We start from the raw sequence: 15,273 nt of genomic DNA, 5'->3' as shown, positions 1-15,273 counted from the left end.
CATGGCGGCAATATAATTAAACAAATATTCGGCTCAATAATGACATAGTTACCAAAAAGATATCGATCCTTTCACTAGTCACATATGTTAAAACCTACTGAAACAATGCCAAAAACGTTCATAGCAGAATTGATGCGATATGAAACTTTGCCTTAGATTGGAAAGGTAATTTGGCAGTTAAGTGTCGGTTAAGCTTGTCACTTCATTCTCATTTGACTGCATACTCGTACTAGGCTGTGGTAATACTTCATTTCCTCTATCGCCAAGGCTCTCTCTATCACTTCCTTTCTGCTGTTGTTTCTTCTTTCTAAAGCTCTGTTGGCATTTTCTATTCCTCTCTCTAGCTTTCAATTGCTTATCTTCATCCATCTGTGCCATCGGTGTGAAATAAATCTTCCTACGGTTACGCTCTTGCCTTAACCACTCTTCCTCTCCTATCTGCTGGTTCTTGCGCTCTCTATATTCTCGCATACGCTGCGCTTTTGATTTCGCCATCCTGAAACAAACAGAAGTATTTGTCATGCGGTAAATTGGCTTTACTAAACATAAACCAAAGTTAGAAAATGGTAAAATTGGAAATAATGGACGGAACGAATTAAAAGTAATGGACGGGACAATGGGATGATCACTTATAATGCTAATACTGTCATATATGTTCATGATTTACAATATGTTTAAACAGACATAATATAGAACTGCTGCTAAAATGGCACTGTAATTTGTTAATATGGTTTATTTATGTTTCCTTTCAGCAAAAGTTATGTGTAGTAAAATTATTCCATGCCTCAACTAAATTGTATTTGAAATGAATAGTATGCATAATTACCCTCCCATCTAAATATTATTTCAACATGGCTAAAATGACATTCAATATCATATGTTTATGTAAAAACCATCGCCGAAGTGCCGTTTATAGAAAAACACACAATCTGTGTCTTATAAATGAGGGTATTTTATTAGATAATTGACGAGACACACCGAGTTATTGACGGGACAGTTTTGTTTATGTATTTACACGTGTTATGTGCCTGAGGCAGTAGAACAAACTATGCAAAATGGTGTATACACATGTTCAACACGAAATAAAAATACAATGGTAATTATTTCAGAATATATGTTGTAGTAATCAGCGATCAAGCACTTACCTATATTTATGAAAGTTAAAGTGAACTGTAAAGATCTTGAAATTCTACCGCCATTCAAACGTTTGTCAACATCCGGTTTATGTTTTTCCCCACGCACATAAATTAACCAAATTTTACTGGCAAGAAATTAGCGCTATATCAAGGTACACGGGTGCCCTTCGTCTCGTCGATTATGTCACGCTCATTACTTATCTTTTGTTTAAAATGCAAAATTGACCAGTTTTCTTCCAAAAATGAATAAATAAAGAAATGCGTACATTATGAATATACTTGTTAGCAATATAAATTTTATTGAGCATATCCGATGGATGCATATTACTTATTGCAGGACGCCTTAGACTGACGGACTCGTCCATTATTATTTTTTTATTACGGAACAAAAAATTAAAATTAACGTACCAGTGGTGCGTGAATTATTATAATTTTGCACAGTGTTTGGTACTATTACAACATAACTACATACTTAAGCAATTAATCTGCGCAGTTTAGCACTCGAAACTTGCTACCGTTTGGAGCTGATTCAGTGAATCATCGCAAAGACTCGTCCATTACTTCACATTTGGCGACACATTCAATCAGCTCGATATTTTTTCAAAACAATGTTTTAATAAAATTTACGATTTTACTGTTTGTAAAGTATCTCAAACTTGCTTAAGAAGTATATTTAAGATATATTTCTAAATAAACCTGGTAGGATTGTGTACAAAAGTGAGTGTTTATTTCATCGGCGACATAGGGTTTTTGCTGATCCCGCTCCTAACAGAACATCGTGAACACATATTTCTGCAATGTTGATGATGTTTTCTTTGGTTTTAAAAGTGTCAGGATATGTTCCTTTAATGGAAAATCAATAGTATACTCTATTTCGAGGTATTTGGAATGGCGTGTGGTCATTTAAAGGCTGGAGGCACCGATTGTCCGTTAAAAAATAACATGAGTGATGAACATGAAACACACTTTTTTAAAACTAAGATGGAATTATTAATAAAACAGACAACCAAATCTTCAATAATTATCGATGCGGATGGTTATGCATGGTGAAACATACATGTATACATCATAGCAGAAAATGAAACAAACAAGCAGCATATCAATCTATGCTAGATAAGCGTAAATGTTAAAAAGCCACTTATGTTTTAATTCCCAGATCAATATGAGCGTAAAACATAAACATTAGGTTTTTTAAAAACTAGGACCCAATTATTTTTTCAGTGACAACATAATTGTCGGTTATTTTAAAATCCAGAAGGTAAAGGACGGCGTAATAAAAAAGATCTATAGTAGATAATCAAACAGGTTAAAAATGAACATCATAATTTATTGAGCTATAGTTTCATGCGTATTGCATATTTGTAAGTATATATGACATAATATAATTAAACAATAATAATATGAGCATACTTGTCTGACAGGTGGCATCTTTGAGATAGTCATATCCAACCTCACATCCAAACGGACAATCGCCATTCACATGGTTACAGCTCTCATTGTTGAGGCAATATTGACTACACTCGTTCGTGCAATTCTCTCCATATCTTCCAACACATTCTTTAATTAAACATGCACACAAGTATAAAATTAGAATATTTATGTTTTTCCAATCTGTTCCTAGCGGAGGTCTAACTTTTATAAATACTTTATTTGACTGAGCTAAGTGAGACCCGACAAACAACTTTCAATAGAAATGTTGCATCACTAGCTTAAGAAATGTTTGGGATTGCCGCATGTACTTTTCAGGGACGCGGAAACATTTTATCAGGTAAGATGTAAGATTGAAATGATTATAAACGACGAAATTTACAAAAAAAGCATTCAGCTTTACATAGCATACACATAGTTTTTAAAAATATTTAAATATTTTGTGTGAAGGTCTGTCAATAGCATTGTATTATTAAGTCGACTATTTTATTTTTTGTGTGTAAATATCATGTACTGCGTTGTGCATTAGTAACTATGGAGGACAGTGCATTGCATGTTAACATGCTAATTGTGTGAACTGTTTTATTATTTGAATGAAATGTTACTATATTGTTGTGAAAACATGTTCTTATTATCAAAAATATTTTTTTATTATGGTTATAGAACTATTATTATAATGGGATGATCTCTGCCAAAACAACATACTGCAAAATGAAGATAACATTATATTTGTAAATATCATATGTTAACCCTAATACCATGAAGCTCGTTATTTAAAACTAATGATGATGATAAGTTATTAAATGTTGAAAGACGTATGTATAAAATGTTCCATTTATCAATCCTACTTGTAGATGGCAATAAATTATTTATTAAAATATGATAATTTGTTAATTTGCTATCATCAATAATCTTGTATCAAAGCATGTTTTTCACACCAGATTGACATGCTACCACTTCACAAATGGTAATCATAGGCACATTGTTGGTTACATATTCTGTACAAATATTTTCGATTCACAAGCTGAAATACACGTGTTTGCATTTGCTAGAACCGTAGGTCACTTCAATTTAAATTTGATGAAAACTTTCGTGTAATGATTACCTCGTGCGAAATGTGAAATAAAACAAATGCAAATCCGATTAATTCAATGCTCCGTAAGAGCGTTAAATTACCCCGTTGTTAACTAAGCAGGGAATTCTCTATCGAAGACAACCTTCCCGTCGGTAATTTTAAAATTCGAAATGTTCAATGGCTGAACACTTAGATATATTGCAGATAATTAAACAAATAAGGCAAAACATCTGTTGGATGCAAGTAATGCGTTACATTAAATGTTTATCAGTAAATCAGCACTTAAATATGGAATATATATTATATATTATAATTAACCGATGCCCGCTAAATACGTTAAATATTTTTTATTTACATTTTATAATTCATAAATACTTCATTTTTTATGAATAAAACGGTCTTGTATCTTTACCGTGTTCAATTTCCGACAATCTATAGACTTCAAATTTGTACAATATGTAACATATCTAATTTAAGCAACTGTTAAGTATGTCGGCGGTAAATTTATTCAACCAAATGGCTAGTTACTTAATACTACCAGAATGAAGACATGGTGGCAGCATCAATTGCGTTTAATGACCAGACTGTCATCTGCCACCTAGTGTGAATTATGACACTATGTTGTTAGTTAGGTCTGGACAATATCTGATCAAAACGAGATAATCGTATTAGGCAGAACAAAGGGGCAATTAAACACCGGAATACAAAGGCTTAAACGATTTTAAGATTGATGCAAACAATCAAATGAAAACTATTGCATTTAATTTAATTAAATGTTTATTTGATGTGTCAACATGTTAGTTTTCCCGGACCAGGGTATAGGTCCCTGCCCAGACAAATACCATTATCATAATGGTTAATTTGTAAATGTTTTTATTTGTAATTGATCTATTTATTCATTGTGTTCATTCTTATTTGTTTCAGTAACGTAGAACAACTTGTTGGCATGTTGAAAAATAAAATCTAAATATAATCGTTTAAATATAACCGATCACGCTCTATTCCTCCCCATTGATTGTATCTTTCTTTTGACTACCCATATAGTCCGGATGTAAACACGCAGGTGCGCGTGACGTCACGCGTGAACTGGTCTATTGGTGTCTATCCACAATAGTCCGTTTTTGGTTTATTGCCTTATTTTCGTTGTGTCAATAAATGGTACTGAATATTGTATTAGTCATAAAAAACCCAAAGGAAAGCGAATTTTAACTTATCATGTAAACTGGTGTAAAGTTGATTCTAATTAGCGTGGATTAAATATTTAGTTATATAATTGGTGGAACATCAACATACTAACGGAAAGAAATTATTCTAGTAGTCGAACTGTTTTTTAAAAGAGCTGATTTGAGCCAAAAACTTAAAGTGATGTAATGAATTATAAAATCATGTTTGTAAATTGCATCTATTAACCCCAGTACAGAAAACTCGAAAAACAATCAAGATTATTAGTTATAAAGTGCTGAAAGATGTTTAATATAAAATTTTAAGTGTATCAGTACTTTTTGCAAATAGCATTTCAGAATTTATTCCAATAGTATTATTTATTATTATGCCTTCATCAATAATTTTGTATAATGGTATCTACCATTTTTTTTACCCACCAGATTGAAATACTCTCACTTCACAAACAGTCATTACAGGCGCATTGTTGGTGACATCTATTGTCGAAATATTTATCGATTTAACAGCTGAAATCAGTTTGTTTGCATTAACTACGAACAGTTTGTCACTTAAATTAAAATGCACTGGCGTTGTGAAGACTGAGACCCCACTGTCAACAGACCATACATGCCATAATTTTTTAGGTCCAAAGCGGGACATTACATAAAAAATTGTCGGGACATTTGACCAAAAAGCGGGACACCTAAAACGATCTATCATTTCAATTGTTTTGTAAACCGTTTCAAACAAATACAAAAATAAACACATTTTCAACATTTATTTCATTATAATACAACTATCGATATCAATAAGCGACCACTATCTTGAAGACCACCATGGTGTGAATGCCTGATGAAATCAATAATTAGCCGATAAATCGCTGATAAGGTGTCATAAACAACACTGGTACACACGATAAGTAGAATCGGATTGTTATTTGGGGGCAATAAAGGGATTAGCGGGACAAATCGTCTCATATCGGGACGGCGGGACAAAGGGCCCAAAAGCGGGACTGTCCCGCCGAGATCGGGACGTATGGCATGTATGCAACAGTAATTTCTAGGTTTTCGTGATCTTCGACTGAAAAAGGAAACTCGCAATGACATTTAAATACGTTTTATTTAAATAAGTCATTTCCATCCAAACACAATAGCAAACTTAAGTAAAACAGCTTAAACATCCATACTTTAAACGAACTTTACTCTAATATTTTCGGAAAAGAATGTATACATTGTATTTAAACAAGGAACACTTGTTTTCACTGGTTTTTCTACTTTGACCATAAACTGAGACTTATGTTAAAGCAAAACTGGTGCTTCACCCGAGAAGCTGCCAGTTTTTGAAGAGGACCATTATACACTTTTATATACATATTCAACTACGGAATATTAAATCTTAGAGACTTTTGGATGCAAAATAGAATAATGTCATTGTTAAAATCAATTTTTGGGCCCCTCAACCTACTTATTTATTAACGGAATGGGACGAAAACATAATTTTCGCAGACGACCGCCCCAGAAACGATCCTTTTAGGTGGCGCCAAAATCTGCTAAGATGCATGTATACATATGTATGTATAAAACGAACGTTTTAATATTTACCATGAATCCTGTCTGCACTGCCATACACTTCTATCCGATCGAATGGATACGACACGTTGAGGTCGATGTTGATCCATGCTGGTCGCATCAAGGCAGCATAGCATTAACTACGGTCAGGGTCAGGATAACCTACATGGCCGTCTATTACGCTGATCGGTTCATAAATTTGATGGTTATAGGTTGCGACCGTTCCGCCGAACGTAACAGAAACTTCATGGCCATTTTGTTTTAGATATCTTATAATGTCGCGATCTAAAACGAAAATAAAAGAATGCACGTTTATAACAGTTGAATACATTGTGATGAATGGAATCAAGTTTGAATGTATGCTTTTGGTAACCAACTTGTCTCTACTAATAGGAAAACATCCAAACAGTTTATACAATGTCTGTTACCTTCGACCGATTGGGTTAAAACACATGTTGACAGAAGAATGATTGTGGTAAAAATGCTCATTCTATCAGGTTGCTTTGGTTCACTTAACTGCGGAACAAAACATATACACACAGTTATTAACAACGTACAGAATAAACAATATGCAATATGATTTATAATCTTTATAAATAAGATTTTGTTCTATCGAACCCATTGATTAATTACTGCCGTTAATCACATCAAGTAATGCCATTAGATAGTTACCAATCGACACTGAACTGCAACCGTTCAGACACTGAACAATCCTGATACTCCATTAATAAACAAATAAAAATGTGTAAAAAAATGCCAGCATATTTTTTAATGTTTTAATGTTTCATCGAGACCGCGTAAATATATAATATGTTTAAATAAAACATTTCAACAACATTGAACAACAAATCAGAATCGGCATGATATATATTTACAAGGTCAATATTTTTTTAAACAATTTTATGAAACATTTCGTCATTGGACAAACAAAGTAACCTTAAGCATCATACAATTCCGACCTATTTAAAAGATTTTGAAATTCAATTTCTTGAAGACGATGACAACGAAAATGTTTATTAATCACCACATAAGTGTTCATGTTTAGTCGTATATATTTTTAATTTTTGCAATGACGTCTTTGTCGTTAAGTCATTTTGTCACACATCATCAGAAAATAAGGATGTAAAATTGAAATTAAAAGCCTGTGAGGCATTGGGCATTATATAGTTATATTGATATATATATAACAAATAGCAATAAATTAGCGGTCACCGACGACATGTACGAGTTTCATAAAGCGTCGTTTATTTTTTGGAATTATCGTGCATAATTGAATAGGGAAGCAATAAGGTGACCCTCGTTAATTTTGATAATTTAATCTTCCACGGCCCATCAAGAAGCACAGTGCATGTAAGTTTACAGTTGGTTCAATATGCTAGTTGAATGCATTAGTCAAGTCTTTGAAAAGACCACTATCTGATGTCACATAACAAATATTAAGCTTAATGAATTCTGTTTCAAATAAAACATTCTAATAAAAGATTTGACAACCTGGTAGAATAAGATGCTGATTGCTGTTATATGATTTTAGCAAACTAATCAGATGGAAAGTGCTACATAACAGCTACATACCAGCTTGGAATTGGGAATTTTAAAAATCAATGTTTTATACTGAGGTATATCCGAAAAGTTCACTCTCTGGAACGGCCTTTGGGTATTATCTTTTCAGAGCACAACATGTTTTTACATAAGAGTCATACTTTGAATAAACATTATCATGAACAACTATCTGATGAAACATACCAAGTACTAAAGCTCTTTGAGTCGTGGTTTCAGAGAAGACGACCTTTAGATTCAATTTGCTCACAATTGCTATATCAAGCATGTTACTATACCATGAATTTATATTTATATATAAGTATATACTTATCATATTGTTCTTGGGTCGATATCAATTATGATCACAAAATCACGATTTGAACAACAGTGTACTAAAAGGATAATATATATTTTATGCCTTGATGTTTCAGAGGAGAATATTTTTTAATGTATCACATTTAACAGATATATTTAAGCTCTGGTCACCTACATACGTATGCAGTCGACGGGAACAATGTAAACAACTTTAAAACAAAAGGATGATTCCCATTTCAGTTCATTAAAATATGCCACGCGGTTAAACATAATTATTAATTGAAACTTTTCAGGACAAAGGACGGCAGCACAAGGGAGGGATCTGAAATGTTCACACTGTGTATTCCAGATGAGCTAAAACGGAGACATGAATTCACAAATTACATTAGGAAAAACGTTTCAAAAATGTGCTGAATCTGTTTTTGTAACTTTTTAAAGGGTTATTTGAGGTTATATTGGTAATCAATAAATTAAACCTTGAAAATTCAGGAGATATATCAATAGGGAAATTCTTGTTTTCATCCACTTCTTCTATCACAGAAAATCAAGGATTAATGTGCAATAATTAAACTGTAATCACTGGAACAGTCAATACCTTGTTTAAACATGTTTAAGGGCTAGACGAACACCAGTTTAATCACCCACTAAACGCGACTCTAAAACGATTTCAATCAAAGGTAACTATTGAAGACAGAAACGAAAACACATTATACATTTTAGTGTGTATGTGTCGTAAGTATCGGATATCTAAAATAATGTTAGGACGGTTGGGCCATCTCCAAAAGATAATTATATATTAAGTTTAAGAAGAATTTTTCAAATGTTTGTTAATATCTAAACATACATCATCTCGTATGTAGAAATCCATTTAAAAGTTGCCATCAAAAAGCAAAAAAGTGGGGATATATATTACAAATTACAGATCACCAATAAACAGAAAGCGAACAGGGAGGTAAAAAAGAACACGAAAAAGACCAAGGATGAATGGATTGGGGAACATAAAAGTCTCCGAAGACTGTTCCGCATCCCCAACACTTAAAGTACTTGTTGGTCCACAAAAGCCCCTGATGGGGACCCTCAAACGATGAAAGCTGGCTTGGTTTGGACACGTCACCAGGCACGACTCTGTGTGCAAGACTGTTCTCCAGGACACGCTAGAGGGAGGTCGAGGTCGAGGCCGTCAGAAGATTAGCTGGATGGACAATTTTAAATAGTGGACATCCCTTACCATGGATAAATTACTCTCAGCAGCACACAACTGACCTGACGGTAGGAGGATTTCGTCTCTCATTTCCCCACAACGGCAACGTGATGATGATGATGATGATGATGATGATGATGATGATGATGATGATGATGATGATGATGATGATGATGATGATGATGATGATGATCTATGAAACCATATCTAAACTTACACTTAAAGTAAATTTGACATTATATTTTATATTAATATCTGTGTACGGACAAAGCGACCGTATATTGTTCGTTTGTTTACCGTAAGTAACCTTAATATTATTTATTCGGGGAAACAAGCATGTAAATGTTTTGTCATGAAAATTAAAAAAAACAACATTTTTAAATGACGCTCACTATCATATCATCATATCACTGCCATAGCAGGTGATTAGCGTGTGTTTCGTTTCAAAATTCGGTTTACATATCGACTTTACTCCCTGGAATTTGCTAAGTGAAGCTGTAATTAGGTCATCACGCTAACAAATATTGCAGCGAGTAAAGTCGAGATATAGAGCGAAAGTAAATACGAAATAAACGTTAGGAACCTTCTTGCTGATGTGGCTTGGGAAAAGAGCGGCATTTGAAACATTAAAACAAGCAATACAGGGTATAAAACGGCAGTGAGATACCTGCCTCGGGAATGGACGTCGCCATCTTGACTATCACGTGATTACCCGTGATTGTTGCGAGAATGTTTGCCCTACTGACTATGGATACTTTATAGAGTACTGATGAGCCGTATGTGAAGATAAAGAGAAAGAACATTACTCTTATAATTTTGTTATAAAGCCCTACACACTTATTTCTTTCTATGAACTAATGTACGCATATCTCGACTGCAATTTTGGTACCGGTCCATCAGTTTGTGTGGTATTCTCGCTTCAATTCTGTCATCGGTTTGGTCAATTCAATCATATATTATTCACAAAATTACCATTTAAATAGTAATCATTAAGATACATAAATGAGGTTTTTAAGATTTATGTTATAGAATATCCGTAATTATTATCGAAAATATTTTGTGCACAGTGTAGTAAAAAGGGTGAAGCAAGGAAAATGATCCCGGTATAGCCAATATGTAACAAACACATACAACAGAGCATATACATGACCAAATGAAAGGTCATATCGTCTTCAAATAAATTAAGTTGAAAGTATATATTAATTACTTACTTGCTCCATATGTGTTTTTAGTTCATTGTTTATATTGTTTATATTGAGTGGCTTAGTTTCCTACGAAAGCAAATGTAAATGACAGGCAATGTTTGCATAAAGAATATTATAAGGTGAATATTTAAAGGGTTGTCCAATAAAAAAATACTTTACATAAACTATATTCAGAACGTTTGTACATTCTTGAAAAATACTTGTAATATTAACCAAATTTAACACATTGTCCAGCTAAAATGAAGGCTATTATGAATGAAACATAATAGTTTTGTTTGTTTATACATCAATTAAGGATTTATTTACAAAAAATATATTGTTCAAGATGCTTGATTTTCAGCTCTAAAAAATACTCTTCGAGGCATAGACCTTAGCGCACTCGCCGTTTCTTTGCAAACAAAATTATGTAACAATATATGTTTATTATGAGTCAGGGACGCATTTAAAACAGGTTTTAGTAGGTTCTTGGTAAACTTTATCAGGTCTGGTATGGGCCATGGTCGTTTATAAAAAAGATGTTAGACGATGGTCATATGGTCGCTTCGAATTCCTTTTTAACAGAATGTATCGGTGATAAAGAACATGAAATTTCTCATTTTTATTCTTGTCGGTTAGAAAATCGTACCACTGTGTGAAATTTACTATTATAGTATCAAGTTTCTTAATTATGAATTAACGACGGATGCACTTATTGAAAATATGTTAATCATTGTAAAAGGTATATATCACTTATTGATAATATGTCAAGCGTTGTCAATTATATATATTTGCTTACTAAAATGTGTTGTTTCCATTAAACTAAAATTTACAATGTATAGGGTTAACTCGTGAAAGTTCGGACAACATGTAATTTTGAATAAATTCGTATTTAGCGATTTCTGTAACTTTACAAGGCGTTTAAACTGCCTTGTTATGATTCTACCATAATGTGTCAGAGTATTGTTTGTATATAATACGTATATAACAGTAGATTGTAACATAATAAATTATGTGAAGTGTTATTGGGAACGATGTGTCAATTTATATGTTATGGAAAACCCATAGTAGTCTGTCCCACACGAACTAAGCTGCCTGTCTTCACACAGTCAAGGAGCCTTTCCCCAAGAAAAGCAAATCAGCCTTGCTCAGCCATCCAAGCAGCGTGCCTCTAGTAAATCATTGTTAAGCAAGCAGCCTGCTTAAGCCAAACCAAGCTGCCGGCTTAAGTCCACTCAAGCACCCACTAAATCAAGCAGTCTGCAACAGCCCAAATTTTTCTAGAAATTCTATGAAATGATAAAAAATCACAAAATGTGTTTTAATTGAAAAATAACTTATTGCTGCTTTTTTATTCGTAATTTCTCGGACACATACAAACAATAGCAGTTGCAAAATCACTATCCATAAACATTTACCTGGTTCTAGCAAATACAGTTTTCTAATTTCTGTGAGCTATTTGAAAATACTTCATTGCAATACAAATTAATGCAGGACTAATTGGCATTGAGCTAAGATGTATAGAGCTGATTTACACCTCTCTGTTCTGTTTGAGATAACTTATTCAAAGTATATTCACACTTGGTAAAATTTTGATTCACCGTAACATGGAAAATACAGTTATGAGATTCTTCGGAATCAGACACAGTCTGTCAGGTTTTAGCTTTCAATCGCTCACCTAACTCTGACCGTTTCAAAACAATGTAACAAACAAACAAAACACATTGTCTTTATTGTTGTACTCGTACTGGATTAAAAACAATGACCACTTATAATATTTCAAAATGTTGATGAATGTTCTTCGTATTATTGAATCCGTGTTTAAATACCCTATATTGCTAAGTACCTTGTTGAAAATCTTTAAAATTAACTAAATCTAATTTTAAGGCAAATGATAAATCGGATTATAACTTTTTTAACTGAATACAATAAAAAATAATAAAAAGCTATTTCATTATCCCAAAGTAATGCAAAATTCTGTTCATTACACTCAATTTGTATTAACGTTCAGTTTTAATCTTCAATTCTTGTTCTTTGCAGAACGTTTATATTAAAATGTGTGTTATTATGTTAAATTTCATCCCAACTTGTATGCAACATTTATTGGCTGACCTCCAAACCTTGTTGTTAGTTACCATACCCTACATTTAGAAAAAATATCGCAATGCTGATGCGTTCATTGAATTCTGTATTTATGCATTCAAACTAAAACAAATCCATCCAAAGTTATCTGATGCAGCTACGTCGAAAAAAAACCTAACATTTTAAGCATTTAATCTTGATAGTTATCAGATGATTCCGGAGAATTTGTCTTGAATTCTTATTAATACAATGAGAGCGGCTTTAAACTTCAAAGATTCTTATCTATCATATCCTTTAATTCACGAAAGCAAAAGTATCATTCGAGTGTCCTTTGTAAAGACATATCACACAAGAGGCGGATTAATGCTGTGTTTACATGCTAGTTTACCTATGGTTGACACAAGAATTTCAGTACGAAGTAAATGATCTATAAGATAAAATGCTTTTTATAACATAATGAATACATAGGACAAAAGCGCTCAGTGTCATTTCGCCATTTTGCTTTTACAAGTAATGAAACTTAAAGTATTGTTTGAGTGCGTTTGTTTTTAATGTGCAATATAAATTAACACCACATTGACAATTAAATATGCATTGATAATTATAATACTACTCGGTAACAAGTTTGTTTATGAAAAGCACCTAATAGGGAAGATTATCTGCAGATGCGCTTTCTAATGCTTCGAATACAAACGCTCCTACACTGGCAAGATAAACGCAAGTGTGTGCAACTCAACTTACTGCTTGGGAGAGTAAGCTTTTAAATAAGTGCATATAACCCCAAAAAACATTAACCTTGTTCTTAAAAACAACGATGGTGTTTGCACGTAACATTTTTCTTGATAGTAATAATTATCTGAAGTTAGTTTTATCCGAGCATGCATTATAAAGCGGAGTAATACACAAGCATGTGACATCGCCCCGCGACTTTTAATGTTAAGGGATGAGCAAAGTGCTCAACATATTTAATGGTCATGAAAAATTACACTGATGTTAATATTTAATCCGTCTGATTGTGTGCGTGATCGGAATCTAAATAGTTGACAGTTTATCTTACGTTGTGAGAATGGCATAAAAAATAAACATGAAATACATGCTGTAACAGTTTATTACGCGGAATCTTATAGAAGTGTTTCCATTTTTAACATTTTATAATTAATGGCGGCTAACAACTTTAACATAAGATAAGATAGCTTATTAAAGTCTCATCATCATGTACCTAGTAAAATATATATAAAATAACTTTAAAACACAGTACAGAAATGCCACTCATAATTGAGTTTTAGGGGACTATACATATTCTAACGTACAATTCAACGATAATAGCTAAAACTTTATGAACATACTTTACTACTACAAATGAGAATGATGTTCAAGTTTTCAACTTCAAATAGCGGATTCAATTAAAACATAATATAAATCTTAGATCTAATATGCTATGGGTATTATAAAGATGTCATTTTGCAAATCTAGTGCCAAATATGACTTCTAATTGGAGTAGAAAAATGAATAGAATTAAAGTTGCCCAAATTGTGAAGACATGTTATATCTACAAACAAAATTAAAATGATTAACAACTTTGACTGCATGCGGGGATTATGCAACTGACTTAACTGGTCTTAAAGAATGCATACATATGTATAGAACAACACATCTAAACCCAAATGTTCAGTTTGCATAAATTACTATGGTAAGTCACTTCGTAATGTGACTTTTGTCTCTTCTGTCGTAACAAAATTTAATATTCAAACATTGTTATTTGGTAATGATTATAAATATATTACACATATATTTCAGCTGTAAAACAGAAGATGGAATTTCAATTTTTCATCATCGTTAATATTAACCGTGTATTTATTATTGATAAAAATAAAATTATAAATAACATGTAAATAAAATGAAATAAACCGGGATTACCTTAAAAGTCCATTTAGCGTAAGAGAAATGTCACAAAAACACGTAAACATATATTTAACTTATACCATGAATACAATTCATAATCATATCCTATCGCGTTAGCTTTACGTAAACTGACATATACTTCACAATTAGTTTAAATATCTTTAACCACCTGATCACGTGAATGTTTGTCAGTTATCTGAAGTTGTCAGATAGCGATAACTAAAGTGATTGCAAGTCTATATATCTTCTGGGTTTAAGGTTAAAGGCATATAATTATTGAAGACGCAAAATATAGTAATACAATGCCAATTACTTCTAGTAATATAATGTCATTTAATACCAATCGAAACACTGTTTTGTGATTTGCGTTTCTTACAGAATAATATTATTCACAACGTGTTATTTAATGTGTATTTATTACGTCTTTATTGGTGAAATGTATAGATCGGGTATTCCATATGCAATTGTGGTGGAAATGTATTTGAATAGAATACATGTACATGGTCTTTTATCTTAAAGAAACAAGGTCGATGCAGCCAAAGATATTTGTTCCCCCTGTCCGCCCAAGAGTATTTCTTAACATGGACAATCGTGATTTTTATGTACATTTACATTGGCAAGCACTAGTTTGGACAAACTTAAATCGAACTTAAATTGATGTCCATTGATGATGTTAAAGATATTA

General features: G+C 32.6%; 1 long non-coding RNA gene across 2 annotated transcripts; it reads right to left on the bottom strand.

The window, feature by feature from the left end:
• Positions 1-5,847: 5,847 nt before the first annotated feature.
• Positions 5,848-14,898, bottom strand: LOC127871570 (uncharacterized). 2 transcript variants are annotated; one of them, XR_008045453.1, is made up of 4 exons: positions 14,604-14,898; positions 6,797-6,884; positions 6,402-6,653; positions 5,848-5,880 (listed from the first exon to the last, which is right to left on the bottom strand). It is a non-coding gene; the product is annotated as an uncharacterized LOC127871570 (long non-coding RNA). The 2 variants fall into 2 exon arrangements; XR_008045454.1 differs by lacking the exon at positions 6,797-6,884 and having other exon boundaries at positions 14,604-14,894.
• Positions 14,899-15,273: the final 375 nt, after the last annotated feature.

The sequence above is a fragment of the Dreissena polymorpha genome, chromosome 3 (assembly GCF_020536995.1).
Source record: "Dreissena polymorpha isolate Duluth1 chromosome 3, UMN_Dpol_1.0, whole genome shotgun sequence".
NCBI classification, from domain to species: Eukaryota; Metazoa; Mollusca; class Bivalvia; order Myida; family Dreissenidae; genus Dreissena; species Dreissena polymorpha.
This window is presented reverse-complemented; position numbering and strand designations above follow the sequence as displayed.